General features: G+C 35.8%; 2 long non-coding RNA genes across 4 annotated transcripts; both read left to right on the plus strand.

The window, feature by feature from the left end:
- The first annotated feature begins 4,462 nt into the window (after positions 1–4,462).
- LOC309509708 lies at positions 4,463–14,640 on the plus strand. Its single transcript, XR_014210017.1, has 3 exons — positions 4,463–4,493; positions 12,944–13,930; positions 14,094–14,640. It is a non-coding gene; the product is annotated as an uncharacterized lncRNA (long non-coding RNA).
- Positions 5,875–8,175, plus strand: LOC309509788. Of its 3 annotated transcripts, none has more exons than XR_014210067.1 (4): positions 5,875–6,169; positions 6,481–6,537; positions 6,970–7,042; positions 7,121–8,175. It is a non-coding gene; the product is annotated as an uncharacterized lncRNA (long non-coding RNA). The 3 variants fall into 3 exon arrangements; XR_014210068.1 differs by having other exon boundaries at positions 5,875–5,989; positions 6,097–6,169; positions 6,970–8,175; XR_014210066.1 differs by having other exon boundaries at positions 6,970–8,175.
- Positions 14,641–15,320: the final 680 nt, after the last annotated feature.

Here is a 15,320-nt window from a genome sequence, read left to right on the forward strand (position 1 = left end):
CGTTTTAAAGCGCGAAAGGCGAAGCTTGAATTTACAGGTATGTCCCTCTTTGGCTAATGTAGTTTCAAGATGGAGGGGCAACATGGCGACCGGCATTCGAACCCCTCACCCGTATGTACTTTCAATGGCAGATTATAAACTTACGAGAATACTTTATTACTTGAAAGAAGTAAATATACATTAATGGGCACTTATATTTTTGAAAGAAATAAGTGTTTTTTGCTAAGAATCAACTAAAAAAATTACACATAGCTTTAAATTAAAACCGCCAGTAGGTAGTCATTCATTCACACAGTAACGAAGCAAATGGCTGTATTTATGAATGAATAATTGACTCTCACGATTCGTTCAAAGCCGCAGATTCGTTCTCAAACAAACACTGCTATGCTGTGTGCTGCTGTTCTGCTGTGGCTTTCGTTGGATCTATTATTTTGTTGTAAAAAATTCTGACAAGACTGTGTTGAAAATGAACATCACTTAAAGGATTAGTTCACTTTCAAAAAAACGTGATGACGCAATGCGTGGCACATCTCAGAGATGGTACACAACGAGCATTTGTGGTTAAAAAGTATATATATATATATATATATATATATATATATATATATATATATATATATATATATATATATATATATATATATTGTTTTTAGAAAATGATCATTTTGCTAGATAAGACCCTTATTTCTCGACTGGGATTGTGAAGAGACTTTGAAGCTGCGATTGACATTTGAACCTTCTTTGAACATTGGTATAGTTGGCTGCCATTGAAGTCCATTCTGTGTAGAAAAATCCTGGAATGTTTTCCTCAAAAACCTTAATTTCTTTTCGACTGAAGAAAGAAAGACATGGATATCTTGGATGACATCAGGGTGAGTAAATTATCAGCAAAATCTTTTTTGAAAGTGAACTAATCCTTTAATATTTTTGTTTATTGAACGGTTGTATAAAATCAATGTCACCTACACTAGAAAGGCCTGGCTAGCTGGATGCGTCATGCTAATGCCTTATTGTGCTTTCCGTGATTACTTTTTAAAACAACGGGACAGATCCAGCATGAACAGTTAACGGAGTGAGGGATATGCACCTGTCTAAGAAAGTAACGAAACAGTTTGAGTTAAATTCCAAATGCAAATGGAAAGTTTGGTAGTATGTTTGTTTTAAGAATAGGTCTACCTCAACCTTTTAATAGTGGCATTAAATGATTAGGCCTACTGACTTTCTCCCAGAGCATTGGTATCCTGCAATTTGTGTTAAATTGTGTTTGGGTGGTTATTAACCCTTGTGTGGTGTTCATATTTTTGTTATTCAGCCAGTTTTTGTGGGTGAAAATTAGTTTTTTTTAATTCAACACAATTAAAAATGTTATGTTAAAATACTCAACAGATGTTTACTTCATCCCAATTACAAGCAATATAAACAGCATATGGTTAATATTTTCAATGTCAACCTACCAGCTCCGAAAGAAGCCTCGCACGCACTGGCTGCTTCCCTTAATTGTTAGCCTGCATATTAGAGATGGGCGCGTGCTTGGGTCGATCGCTAAAAGAATCGCCCATGGCTGACTAGATTTGAGCTCGCTGATTGGCTACAGTTAAAGCAGACATTTTTAATTTATATCATATTTTTTCACATACTGCGTGCATTTAATACATAATACATAAATATTGACAATTTGTAGGCTAGCCTACACATATGATTTATGTATGTATTTACTTATTTATTGCATGCCAGGGGCGCGGGAAGATGTTTTAGGGTGATGGTGCTGCTTTTGTATAACAATATCAAGTCTATAAAACTCGTCAAAACTCAGCGAATCACAACAAGTGTATCGGTGGGTTTTGACATTGTTGATGCTTTCAATCATATTGCAACGGACATAAATTAAGGGTTATTGGGCTGTTTACACTGTCATATAGGCTACAATAAAAGAGCCTGCACAGAGACAGTTTATTGAGATGAACACCTAAAACCTGCTTAGTTACACAACACTGACGGTGGACTTGCGCTCAGGAGTAGAGCGGCTGTGGACGATTTAAAAAAAAAAATTTGTGCGGCTGCGGACAAATTCTTTCTACGCACAGACAATATGACGTCACACTCTGCGCGTATGTTTTAAAAAACATAATTTAACATATAAATAGTCCTAACACTTTTTAAATCGAAATTTAATTTTCGCACAGGGCTCTGGTTTAGATTTTTGCCCATAAACATATTTAAGCTTCATAAATCAGAATTCTGACAAATGTTTGGTTTCCATTTGTAATGATTCATGTAATCTGTATATCTGTATTATCATCTTTAATGCTACAGGGGAGAGTTGTGTGTCCTCCTGGATGAACTTTCACGATGATCCTTCAGTGACAAGCACTAAAACTGACCAAATGTTTTGATGGAAATCACTTGACTTGGCAATCACAATCATGATCTGGATCAATGTGATCATTTGCATTTAATCATTTAACACATGCTTTTATCCAAAGCAACTTACAAGTGATGAACATCACAATGTTATCATAAAGTGACAACTGATTTTGATTTCTGAAGCTTGAATATGTTTATGGGCCAGAATCTAAACCAGAGCCCTGTGTGAAAAACTCGCAATTGAGAGATATAAACTCACAATTCTGACTTTTTTCTCGCAATTGCGAGTTTAGGTTATATCTCGCAATTCTGAAATCTATCACTTCTCAGAAGTGATATAAAGTCGCAATTGTGAGTTATAATTACCGCAATTACCTTTTTTATTTTTTATTCTGTGGAGGAAACAAGCTTCCATAGGCTCCGTAGAATAGTTATTGTGGTAAAAAAGAAAACAATACATTTAAAACAGTGCCATCTAGTGGCCATTAGTTCAAACAGGTAAGGTACTGTGAAGGTAGGATTCCAATCCGTTTATTAAACTGGCCTGAACTGTCAATCTACAAGTTCTAAATGTAAACGGACATCCTGAAGTGACATTCAATTGTAATTGAAATCCTCTGCTGCAGTTTCCTGTGTTAACACCGTGACTGTGATGTTATGTTCATTGTATTTCTACAAACCACAAAGAGAGAGAGAGAGAGAGAGAGACAGAGAAAATGATCCTAAGACAGTTTTTATGTGAGTATGTGAAATTATATTTGATAAGCAAACATAGAAATGCAAATGCTCTAATCTGACATATTTTTTACTATGGAATGGTAAAATACTTGTCATGTTCCTTATTTGTAAGTTGCTTTGGATAAAAACATCTGCTATATCAAGGGTGTCAAATCCTGGTCCTGGAGGGTCTATGCCCTGCAGTTTTTAGCTTCAACTTTTCTCAAAATACTTTCTTGGAAGTTTCTAGTAATCCTGAAGACCTTGATTACTTTGGTTCAGGTGTTAAATTGGGGTTAGACATAAATTCTGCAGGGCAGTGGCCCTCCAGGAGCAGGATTGGACGTACATGATTAAAATGTAAATGACCATGATCTAGATCGTCAAGGGATCACCGTCAAAACATTTTTGATCAACTTTTTTTTTATTGTTTCATCTCCAGGTTTTAGTGTTTTAATGCTTGTCACTGAAGGATCATCAGTGAAAGTTCATCCAGGAGGAAACACAACACTTCCCTGTAACATTAAAGATGATACAGAGATTACCTGGATCATTACAAATGGAAACCAAACATTTGTAAGAATTTTGAGACTAGAACATGTGGATGGAGGTAACCCTAAACCAGTACCCTCCAATATTCACCCAAGTTACACTGGACGGATAAGAGCTCTCAGTTCTTCTACAAACACTCACTCTCTGCTTCTGATGAACATCACGGACACTGATCTGATGCTCTACTGCTGCATGGACTATAAGACTGAGCGATCTCACTGCACTAAACTTGACTATGAAAGTAAGATTTTTCCCCCAGATTATTTCATTGAACACTTTTCTTGTGTATTTTTAATTGCTAGTTAAAACAAAGATGTGAACTTCATTTATTTTGCAACATCGTATGTATCAAACCTCAAACTGAATAAGAAATCTGTATTTTTCTGTGTCATGTGTAGATGTGAGCACTGGAGATATTTTAAAGGTCCCATGACATGAAATTTCCACTTTCTGAGGTTTTTTAACATTAATATGATTTCCCCTAGCATGTATATGGTCCCCAAGTTTCTAAAAATTTGAATCGGTGTAAATCGAGCTTTTGCTATCTTTCTCTGCCTTTGAGAAAATGGAAGCTCAACCGGGCTGATCTTGAATCTCCTCCTTATGACATCATAAGGAGAAATGTTACCTCCCCTTTCTCTGCTTTGCCCACCCAGAGAATATTTCTCGCCCATGAGAAAATGAGCTAGGAAGTAGAACGCGCGCGCGCGATTTTAGTTTGTCCACGAGAGATATCATGGCTTTTGAGCGAGCTAAGCATAATAATTGCTCAATAATTGGATGTACAAATGAACATCGAATGGTCAATACAGAGCTGGGCTTGCTGAACGTAAGTCAACAAATTATATATAAGCATAGGTGTCATTTACACTGGGGACGCTGGGGACATGTCCCCACCACTTTTTAAAATGGCTGATTTTGTCCCCACCACTTTTTGAAAGCATTTGGTTAAAATGTTCTGAAAAATCAAGCAAACCAAGAAATGTTAAAGGTTTATTTGCACAAAATAAAACATGCAATGCAGTTTAGATACAGAAAGAAACAATGTACATTGTCCAAAAAAAGTAACTTAAACAAAATAAACTATTACTGATTCTAAAATGACCCAAAAACATCCATGCGCCGATCAGTAACTTGAACAAATTCTTGACACAGTTTCTTCTTGTCCAAGTTATACATTCTCTCTCTGTGAACATGACAAACAGCCACACTGTTGAGTCGGGTTTGTGACATTGAAGAGCGCAGCCAGGTCTTCAGGTCTTCGTCATGCACTGACCGTTCTAATCACACCGGTGTGATCATACGCTCCAGGGACCAGCCTAAATGTTTAGCTAGCTAAGTTACTGCATTTTTCTACAATTGATTATCCTGTGCAGCGTTGCCATATTGGGCGGGTTTCCGTCCAATTGACCCTTCGCAAAACCACGCCCCGAACACACAGATTGGCTACTCACTGTAAAAACTAAAGGAGCCTCAAATATCCTGTCGGATACTCAAGGAACTTCAAAATGTAATTTAAGTGCCTCAAAGCTCTTTCTCCTATAGTAGGGTTACTGGAGGAGCATTGACATTCTTTGAGGTTCTTGCTGGAACTTATGGGATCCTTTAAGCACTTTGTATTTAGTTCCGAGGTTCTGGAGTCACCTTTTCATTACCATGAGACCTCGAAGTGCTTTGGGGGAAAATAGAGGAACTTGAATGCGATAAAAGGGTTATTGGAAGATCTTTTAACATTTAAGTGGTTCCTGGAAGATCTCTTATGTTAAAGCCAGCATCTGGAGGAACCCAATGGTTCTGTGAGGCCAGAATGAGAATATTATTATCCTATTATTATTATTATAGGCTACTTAAGTTTGATTCAGTATAGCCTACATACCCAGGTGAAAAAAGACGTACTATTAAAAATTTACTTGAGTGTGTTTTTAGTAGGCCTACAATACAAATATACTTTAATGCATTTTTAATACATTTAACAGTAGCCTACGTCTTTTTCACCTGGGTAGCTTACATTTATTTAGTATCTATAGGCCTATTTTGTTGATTAATTTAAACCTTAAACAACAACACTAAATTATAATAATATTAATAAGAAGAATTCATTCATTATTATTGAATAAATGATAGTAATAAAATAATCATTTTTACCTACTTCTTCATAAATTATTATTTGAAGAAGAAGAACTAGGAGGAGAAAAGTTTTATTCTGTCACGAAACTGCTGCTATTCCTCTGCTTTCGTCGCTTCAGTGATCCTCGCGCTGCTCGCGCGCAACAAAGCTCAGCTGATCGACGTCATCGGGTAACGGCTCCGTCCTCTCATCAAAGCTTCCGCCGTTTGATCGGCTCTCCGTTACAAGGTTTGTAAACTCGCCAAATAAATATAAATACAGAGTCTACTCACTATATATTCAAACACACATATATATATAAACTAAATTGATTATACATTACTACTTTTTTACAGTGTTTACCACTCGTTTATTGCACAGTATCTGGTATGAAGGTTTTAGCCGCGATGCTAACTACGTTGATCTAACGTAAGTTAATGAACAAATGGAAATTATTGACTTATTGTCTTAGATTGATTTAGTCGTTCAATTCAACATATTCTGTAAAACTGTGTCTTCAAATTGCTGAGATAGCCTAACTAATGTAGCTGATTCCTGCTGTCGTCATTGGCGTTTGTTATGAATAACAAAAGCAGGTTAATATAGTTTGGTCTGTTTTTGTTTAGCCTAACTTTACTTACTACAGGTGCCCTCATTCTCTCAAATACCATTTTAAAGCCATTTACTGGTCAATAAATATTATGTTGTGAATAATCAGCTTTGTTCTTTTGTTTCCCCAGAACAACCAGTACATTTCTAAAATAATCTGAACATTTCAGAGGCAACATTGAATTACAGTAAGTTACCTATACACCACATGCAAGTACTTTATTACTATGAACTTTCTCTGTGTGAAATTGTATTGTTTGACTGTGTACTTTTTTAATAAGTTATTCTCTGAAAATCTTCCCTCATGCTCTCAAATCTATAGGCTATACCTTAATCATATGGATTTGAATATAAGACATTTGAACCCTGAATTATAACTTAAAGTTTAGTATTTTTCGACAAAAAAAGGAAAAAGCTATTATATGACTTCAGAAGACTTACAACACAACCCATAACACATGAGTTGTGAACTCATTGACTATTTTTAGGATCTTTTCTGGGACATTTTTGGAGCTTAACCATTTTTTACATAAATTGTTGCATTGAATTGAACTAGACAAGTGTACATAAGAATAGTTTGAATGAATTACAAAAAAAATGTATGCTTGTGTTTCATGCAGTGATATTGAATGGTGACGGGTTGCATTATGCCTGAGATCTGCTTTCGGGTTCCACAGACAGAAAGTCAAACAGGTTTGGAACGTCACAAGGCTGAGGAAATTATTTAATAACTTTAATAACCTTACTAACAGTAAATTTTGTACTTTGCAGGGATCTCGGTAAGCAGAAATACAAGTTTGATCAAGAATAAAAATCCTCCTGTAGACCTGAAAATCACTGAAGTGCCTGGACCATCCACCAGAAAAGAGGAAAAGCAAACAGAAAATGAAGCTGATGCACCTTTTCACTTTTCTAACTCGTTAAGTACCTCACGTGTCCCTTGTGAAGATTTTATAATTGATTGCATTTTATGTTGCAGCGAGTAAAGGTGCATCACATTTGTGAATTTCGTGAAATTACACAGGCAAAAAGACAAAATTGCTGATCGTGTGGATTCTTATTGAAATGACTGAATTCACCAGTGAACATTCACAGAACAACAGATCATTTTACTGCACCTTAACTCTGTTAAAATGGAAAATGTTTTCTGCTTGTTGTGACATAAGGAATACTGTTTCCGGGTCGAAGCCTCTACTTCTACTTTCTCTATCTTGTTTCTAGATATTGAGAATACTCAACAACCATTTATGGGAACTGTTGATTCAAGTCACACATTTAAGCTTTTCAAAAGACATAGTGTACATTTCAGTCTCCAGTCTCACGGCATCCCAGACTTCAACATTTTATGATTCAAAATAGCTGAATAACTAACCATCTTAGATTTCGGAATAGAGATAAAGGTTAGGATCCTAATTTTCAGGAATATTACAGCACAATGAGTGCATATTAGCACTGTTTGTTGTTTGTTTTTGGCATCTGATAGAGCTTTTGGACTTGGAAACAGTGACGTCAGACTTAACAAGCGGACTGAAACACATGTTTTAAAATTAAGTGAAGATGGACATTTTTAATTAGTCAAAATTGTAATTTTTTACATTGATTTATTACATGGAACATGTGTTTTCCATGCATTTTGTTGAGATGTCTTTTCTTGTGTAGCCTATTGTATACACATGGTTGATTATTCATGTTACTTATGTATTATACTATTTTTTGTGTGTGTGTGTATTCATTGATATTAATCTATTACTAGCTTTTTTTTCAAGTGCATGGAAGTGTATGTATTAAAATGGATCTAAAATATGTAATAAACAATTCTTATTTTGTATTTGGTTCAGTTTGTTTATTATAATAGAAGTTAATGGTGGTAACCATAGTAACAACATGAAATTAATTTAATACAAATAAAATAAAATTGAAATTTGGTTCCTGGAGGCACCCACAGTGGTTCCACACAGTGCCTTTTATAAGAGTTCCTCTGGAAACCTGTGTGGTTCCTCAGAGAACCGCACCTTTTTAAAGGGTGCCTAGAGGATCTACAGACGGTTCCGCCGGTGTGGCAAAGTGAAGAACCCCAAAAGGTTCCTCCAGGCACCTTTTATTTTTACAGTGCTGACCAATGTCAGTCTTATATTGAACTCTACGTTTAGCTAGCTACACAGAGGCTGTGTGGTCTCTAAACAACAGAAGCCGGTTCTCGGCCCTCAAGCGGGAAGTTAGCTAATGTTAGTTAGAAATTTCATGGGACTACCGCTCCTTTCCAGCTTCATGGATTTGCGCTCTGGCCTGAGCAGGAATGGATGGACATGATGCGCTACGTTCAAACCTCGGAGTGTTGGGGAGGAGGTTTCATTTATCCATGTATTAGCCGGCTAACATCGTTAGTTCTTCTTGAAGTTTTAACATTTTTCAACTTTAAGAGAAGATGTTGATCAACAGTACAGGTAGGGGAGTTTTGTGATTGATTTAGTTAATTGTAGCCGATTAAGTAATTTACAGATCAATAACAAAAACTGGCTTTGTGTGTGTGTGTGTGTGTGTGTGTGTGTGTGTGTGCGTGTGCGAGTGCGAGTGTGTGCGTGCGTGTGCATGCGAGAGAGAGGGCCTGCGTGCCATCTTATAGTTTTAAAATAGTTTGGATTTTAGTGTGGTTTTTTTTGTGGCATACATAATGACAGTATTTATCACGGCACTTTATATTGGTTAGGCTGCGATGTGTGATGGCAGAGGAGGATTTCACATTTTGTGGATTTGGTTCTCTAACTGCACTGCATTCTATGTTGGTTGCAAATCCCACATTGTTTTAATTTTATCTGGTGTTATTTGATGCAGATATGTTGCGTTGTACACTGTAAAAATAAAAGGTGCCTGGAGGAACCTTTTGGGGTTCTTCACTTTGCCACACCGGCGGAACCGTCTGTAGATCCTCTAGGCACCCTTTAAAAAGGGGCGGTTCTCTGAGGAACCACACAGGTTTCCTGAGGAACTCTTATATAAGGCACTGTGTGGAACCACTGTGGGTGCCTCCAGGAACCAAATTTCAATTTTATTTTATTTGTATTAAATTAATTTCATGTTGTTACTATGGTTACCACCATTAACTTCTATTATAATAAACAAACTGAACCAAATACAAAATAAGAATTGTTTATTACATATTTTAGATCCATTTTAATACATACATGCACTTGAAAAAAAAAGCTAGTAATAGATTAATATCAATGAATACACACACACAAAAAAAATTGTATAATACATAAGTAACATGAATAATCAACCATGTGTATACAATAGGCTACACAAGAAAAGACATCTCATCAAAATGCATGGAAAACACATGTTCCCTGTAATAAATAAATGTAAAAAATTACAATTTTGACTAATTAAAAATGTCCATCTTCACTTAATTTTAAAACATGTGTTTCAGTCCGCTTGTTAAGTCTGACGTCACTGTTTCCAAGTCCAAAAGCTCTATCAGATGCCAAAAACAAACAACAAACAGTGCTAATATACACTCATTGTGCTGTAATATTGCTGAAAATTAGGATCCTAACCTTTATCTCTATTCCGAAATCTCAGATGGTTAGTTATTCAGCTATTTTGAATCATAAAATGTTGAAGTCTGGGATGCCGTGAGACTGGAGACTGAAATGTACACTATGCCTTTTGAAAAGCTTAAATGTGTGACTTGAATCAACAGTTCCCATAAATGGTTGTTGAGTATTCTCAATATCTAGAAACAAGATAGAGAAAGTAGAAGTAGAGGCTTCGACCCGGAAACAGTATTCCTTATGTCACAACAAGCAGAAAACATTTTCCATTTTAACAGAGTTAAGGTGCAGTAAAATGATCTGTTGTTCTGTGAATGTTCACTGGTGAATTCAGTCATTTCAATAAGAATCCACACGATCAGCAATTTTGTCTTTTTGCTGTGTAATTTCACGAAATTCACAAATGTGATGCACCTTTACTCGCTGCAACATAAAATGCAATCAATTATAAAATCTTCACAAGGGACACGTGAGGTACTTAACGAGTTAGAAAAGTGAAAAGGTGCATCAGCTTCATTTTCTGTTTGATTTTCCTCTTTTCTGGTGGATGGTCCAGGCACTTCAGTGATTTTCAGGTCTACAGGAGGATTTTTATTCTTGATCAAACTTGTATTTCAGCTTACCGAGATCCCTGCAAAGTACAAAATTTACTGTTAGTAAGGTTATTAAAGTTATTAAATAATTTCCTCAGCCTTGTGACATTCCAAACCTGTTTGACTTTCTGTCTGTGGAACCCGAAAGCAGATCTCAGGCATAATGCAACCCGTCACCATTCAATTTCACTGCATGAAACACAAGCATAATTTTTTTTTGTAATTCATTCAAACTATTCTTATGTACACTTGTCTAGTTCAATTCAATGCAACAATTTATGTAAAAATGGTTAAGCTCCAAAAATGTCCCAGAAAAGATCCTAAAAATAGTCAATGAGTTCACAACTCATGTGTTATGGGTTGTGTTGTAAGTCTTCTGAAGTCATATAATAGCTTTTTCCTTTTTTTTTTGTCGAAAAAGACTAAACTTTAAGTTATAATTCAGGGTTCAAATGTCTTATATTCAAATGCATATGATTAAGGTATAGCCTATAAAAAATGCATAGCATTATTAGCTCCAAACCTGTGATATTATTTTTCTGAGTAACATGAATGAGATTTGAGAGCATGAGGGAAGATTTTCAGAGAATAACTTATTAAAAAAGTACACAGTCAAACAATACAATTTCACACAGAGAAAGTTCATAGTAATAAAGTACTTGCGGTGTATAGGTAACTTACTGTAATTCAATGTTGCCTCTGAAATGTTCAGATTATTTTAGAAATGTACTGGTTGTTCTGGGGAAACAAAAGAACAAAGCTGATTATTCACAACATAATATTTATTGACCAGTAAATGGCTTTAAAATGGTATTTGAGAGAATGAGGGCACCTGTAGTAAGTAAAGTTAGGCTAAACAAAAACAGACCAAACTATATTAACCTGCTTTTGTTATTCATAACAAACGCCAATGACGACAGCAGGAATCAGCTAAATTAGTTAGGCTATATCAGCAATTTGAAGACACAGTTTTACAGAATATGTTGAATTGAATGACTAAATCAATCTAAGACAATAAGTCAATAATTTCCATTTGTTCATTAACTTACGTTAGATCAACGTAGTTAGCATCGCGGCTAAAACCTTCATACCAGATACTGTGCAATAAACTAGTGGTAAACACTGTAAAAAAGTAGTAATGTATAATCAATTTAGTTTATATATATGTGTGTTTGAATATATAGTGAGTAGACTCTGTATTTATATTTATTTGGCGAGTTTACAAACCTTGTAACGGAGAGCCGATCAAACGGCGTAAGCTTTGATGAGAGGATGGAGCCGTTACCCGATGACGTCGATCAGCTGAGCTTTGTTGCGCGCGAGCAGCGCGAGGATCACCTGAAGTGACGACAGCAGAGGAATAGCAGCAGTTTCGTGACAGAATAAAACTTTTCTCCTCCTAGTTCTTCTTCTTCAAATAATAATTTATGAAGAAGTAGGTAAAAATTATTATTTTATTACTATTATTTGCTCTATTATTATTTTTACTCTATTAATGAATTCTTCTTATTAATATTATTATAATTTAGTGTTGTTGTTTAAGGTTTAAATTAATCAACAAAATAGGCCTATAGATACTAAATAAATGTAAGCTACCCAGGTGAAAAAGACGTAGGCTACTGTTAAATGTATTAAAAATGCATTAAAGTATATTTGTATTGTAGGCCTACTAAAAACACACTCAAGTACATTTTTAATAGTACGTCTTTTTTCACCTGGGTATGTAGGCTATACTGAATCAAACTTAAGTAGCCTATAATAATAATAATAGGATAATAATATTCTCATTCTGGCCTCACAGAACCATTGGGTTCCTCCAGATGCTGGCTTTAACATAAGAGATCTTCCAGGAACCACTTAAATGTTAAAAGATCTTCCAATAACCCTTTTATCGCATTCAAGTTCCTCTATTTTCCCCCAAAGCACTTCGAGGTCTCATGGTAATGAAAAGGTGACTCCAGAACCTCTGAACTAAATACAAAGTGCTTAAAGGATCCCATAAGTTCCAGCAAGAACCTCAAAGAATGTCAATGCTCCTCCAGTAACCCTACTATAGGAGAAAGAGCTTTGAGGCACTTAAATTACATTTTGAAGTTCCTTGAGTATCCGACAGGATATTTGAGGCTCCTTTAGTTTTTACAGTGTAGGCTTATGGTGTGTTTTCTTTTACATATGTAATGAATTTCATTGTAATCATTGACTTAACGCGCTGCTGTTTTCTACAGTATGGTGCTTTGGCACTGTTCGGTTGAGCTGGTGTTGCAGGGACTGTTACAAGTGCAGTCGACATTGTTGAGTGTTTTATGCTGAGTATTTTCCTGTTGTTGACTGGCCTACGCTATGCCCATTTTTGATGCGCCGTTATTCAATATTTTTCCCGTCTACTGTAATGTTTTTTCATCTGATCTTTTGTCCCCACCACTTTTCAAAACAAACTGACGCCATATAAGTGTGTTGCTTTACTGTTTATGGTTACCTAGCTTCTTACACGTAGAATGTGGCTGTCACATTAGCTATGCAGTTACTTGCGCTAATGTAAAGGTAGACAGCATCAAGTTACACATACTGTAACGCGAGTGTTGTACATTTCTTTGTTATTTGGATAACCGTTTTCCTGTTGGTTATATGGCGCGCGCGATATCCACATTTCAAGATCGCAGAGCTTGATGTAATTGTAATAAGATAAATTACAGACGTTACAGATCTCTCATGAAAAGGCAACAGTAGGTTAGCGTTAGCTACATGATGATAACTGTAAACCATCCGAATAAAGTACCGAATCCAGACATATTATTTTAAACTAACCATTCGGAAACGTCCTGCTGGAGCCGCTGAGTTGCAACTTCTTCATCCGTTGCTTCTCCATCTGGATCAGATTCTGGGTCAAACTGAAATGCTTGAAAGACTGCGTGTCTTCGTGCCATTGCAATATATCCAACGTAAACAAACATGCATGGTACCATTGCACAAGATGGTCAAGGCCACACCCACCCTCCACCGTGCACCGCCTTTCTCCTCCTCATTAGTATTTAAAGCTACAGACACCGAAACGGCCCGTCTGAAGGAAGCTCATTCTGGGACTGGCTTGTGGTGGCTATAATTCTGCACCGAGGCTGAATTTTTGGAAAGAGATTTCAGATACAGTACTAAGGACCACTAAGGACTATATTAAAGCCTACAAAAAGTAGCATGTCATGGGACCTTTAAATCATGATTCAGTGACCCTCAGTATCAGCCCGTGGCTGCCTGTTGTCTGTGTGCTTCTGCTACTGTTACTGGTGTCAAGTGTCTGTGTGTGTTGGAGAGGAACAAGGTGAATATTACGATTTTATGATAACATCAGACAGTTTTAAAATAATCTGATTACATTCAGTTACTCTAAAATAATTAAATACTATAGCTGCTGATTACATCTTCAACAAAGTAATTAGATTACTGTACTAATTACTCTCTCTAAAAAGTACTGCATTCTCTTTTAATTCTTTTTAATAAATAATATAAAATTGCATACATTATTCTTGAAATTATTCTTCTCCCCATTTAAACAGAGGTTACGTTACATTTTAACATTAGATTTTAAATCCACTTTTGTTTATATAGAATTCTTCTAATCTATACAGTATTTGATGCAATTACATCAGTAGTAACTGTAATAAAATTTCTGAAAAACTAAGAGTAATATCTTAGAGTAATGCATTACACCCAACACTGATTACATTATATTTACTATGTTTTTGTATAATTGTTTTCTCTAAAGGTTGTGCAAGAACTAATGACCTGCACCAGGACTGGATTCACAATAGTGTTCAGGTCAGAATCTCTCATACATTAGACTGCTGTAATATAAGTTTGCAGGTTTACTAGTGGTCAGTATTTGAGAGGAAAACATTTGATATTTTATAAATACATATATATTTTATTTATATAGCTGTACATAAGTCTTCTGTTCCAGATGTATATCACTTTATTTATTTTCCTGAGTCTTATTTAAATGTTCTTTCTGTTCTTGTCATAAATGTAAATATGAGAAAAATAAAACAAATTCCTTGTGTGTTTGCGCACACTTGGCGAATAAAGCTCATTCTGACTCTGATTTTGATTCAGTTATCTGATCACATTCTCATTCTTTTTGCTTTCCAGGGTGAAATAAAGTGAGGAATGGACACTGACTGAAGTTATTTATACATCACTGAATAATATTTGTTAAATCATAATTAAAAAATTATTTATACACTTACTGTAACATGTTTTGTACTCACACACATTGACAAGTTATTGAATTTGCATTGAATATGTTAAAACAAATTATCTTGTGATTATGTGGCATCCTAAAGCACCAATTTCTGACTAAACTTTAAACAACATTGGCTTGATGGATACATTTATTATCAATGTGTTTTCTATTTGTAATTTTTGATGAGATTAGAAACAGTTTAAAAAAAGCAAATAGCAACACTTCTAAAGAAGTGCATACAAACAAAGAAGTAAAACTATTTTCATGAGTTCACACTTACATACAATTTGAGGGGGTAAAGTTTAATGCGTATTTGGCGTGCTCTCCGGAGGGAGGGCTCCGAGCTCGGAGTTCGGCCCGAACCCAGAGTACTCCCCCCGTATGTACTGTAAGTGTTTAGGACTAGAAGTGTGGAGAAGGGGTGGTGGGGGGATGCTGCAAAAACTGTCAATGGATTGAGGTGAGACTGCTGAGTGTATATATACCTCTTACCATTGATTGCTGAGTGCTCTCCACTTGTGTTAATTATCTGAACGTGCTCCTCCCGAACTTTGTTAATAAAACCTCTTTTGGATGCATTTGCTTGTGGGTGA

The sequence above is a fragment of the Leuciscus leuciscus genome (assembly GCF_965113295.1).
Source record: "Leuciscus leuciscus genome assembly, chromosome: 11".
Taxonomy (NCBI): Eukaryota; Metazoa; Chordata; class Actinopteri; order Cypriniformes; family Leuciscidae; genus Leuciscus; species Leuciscus leuciscus.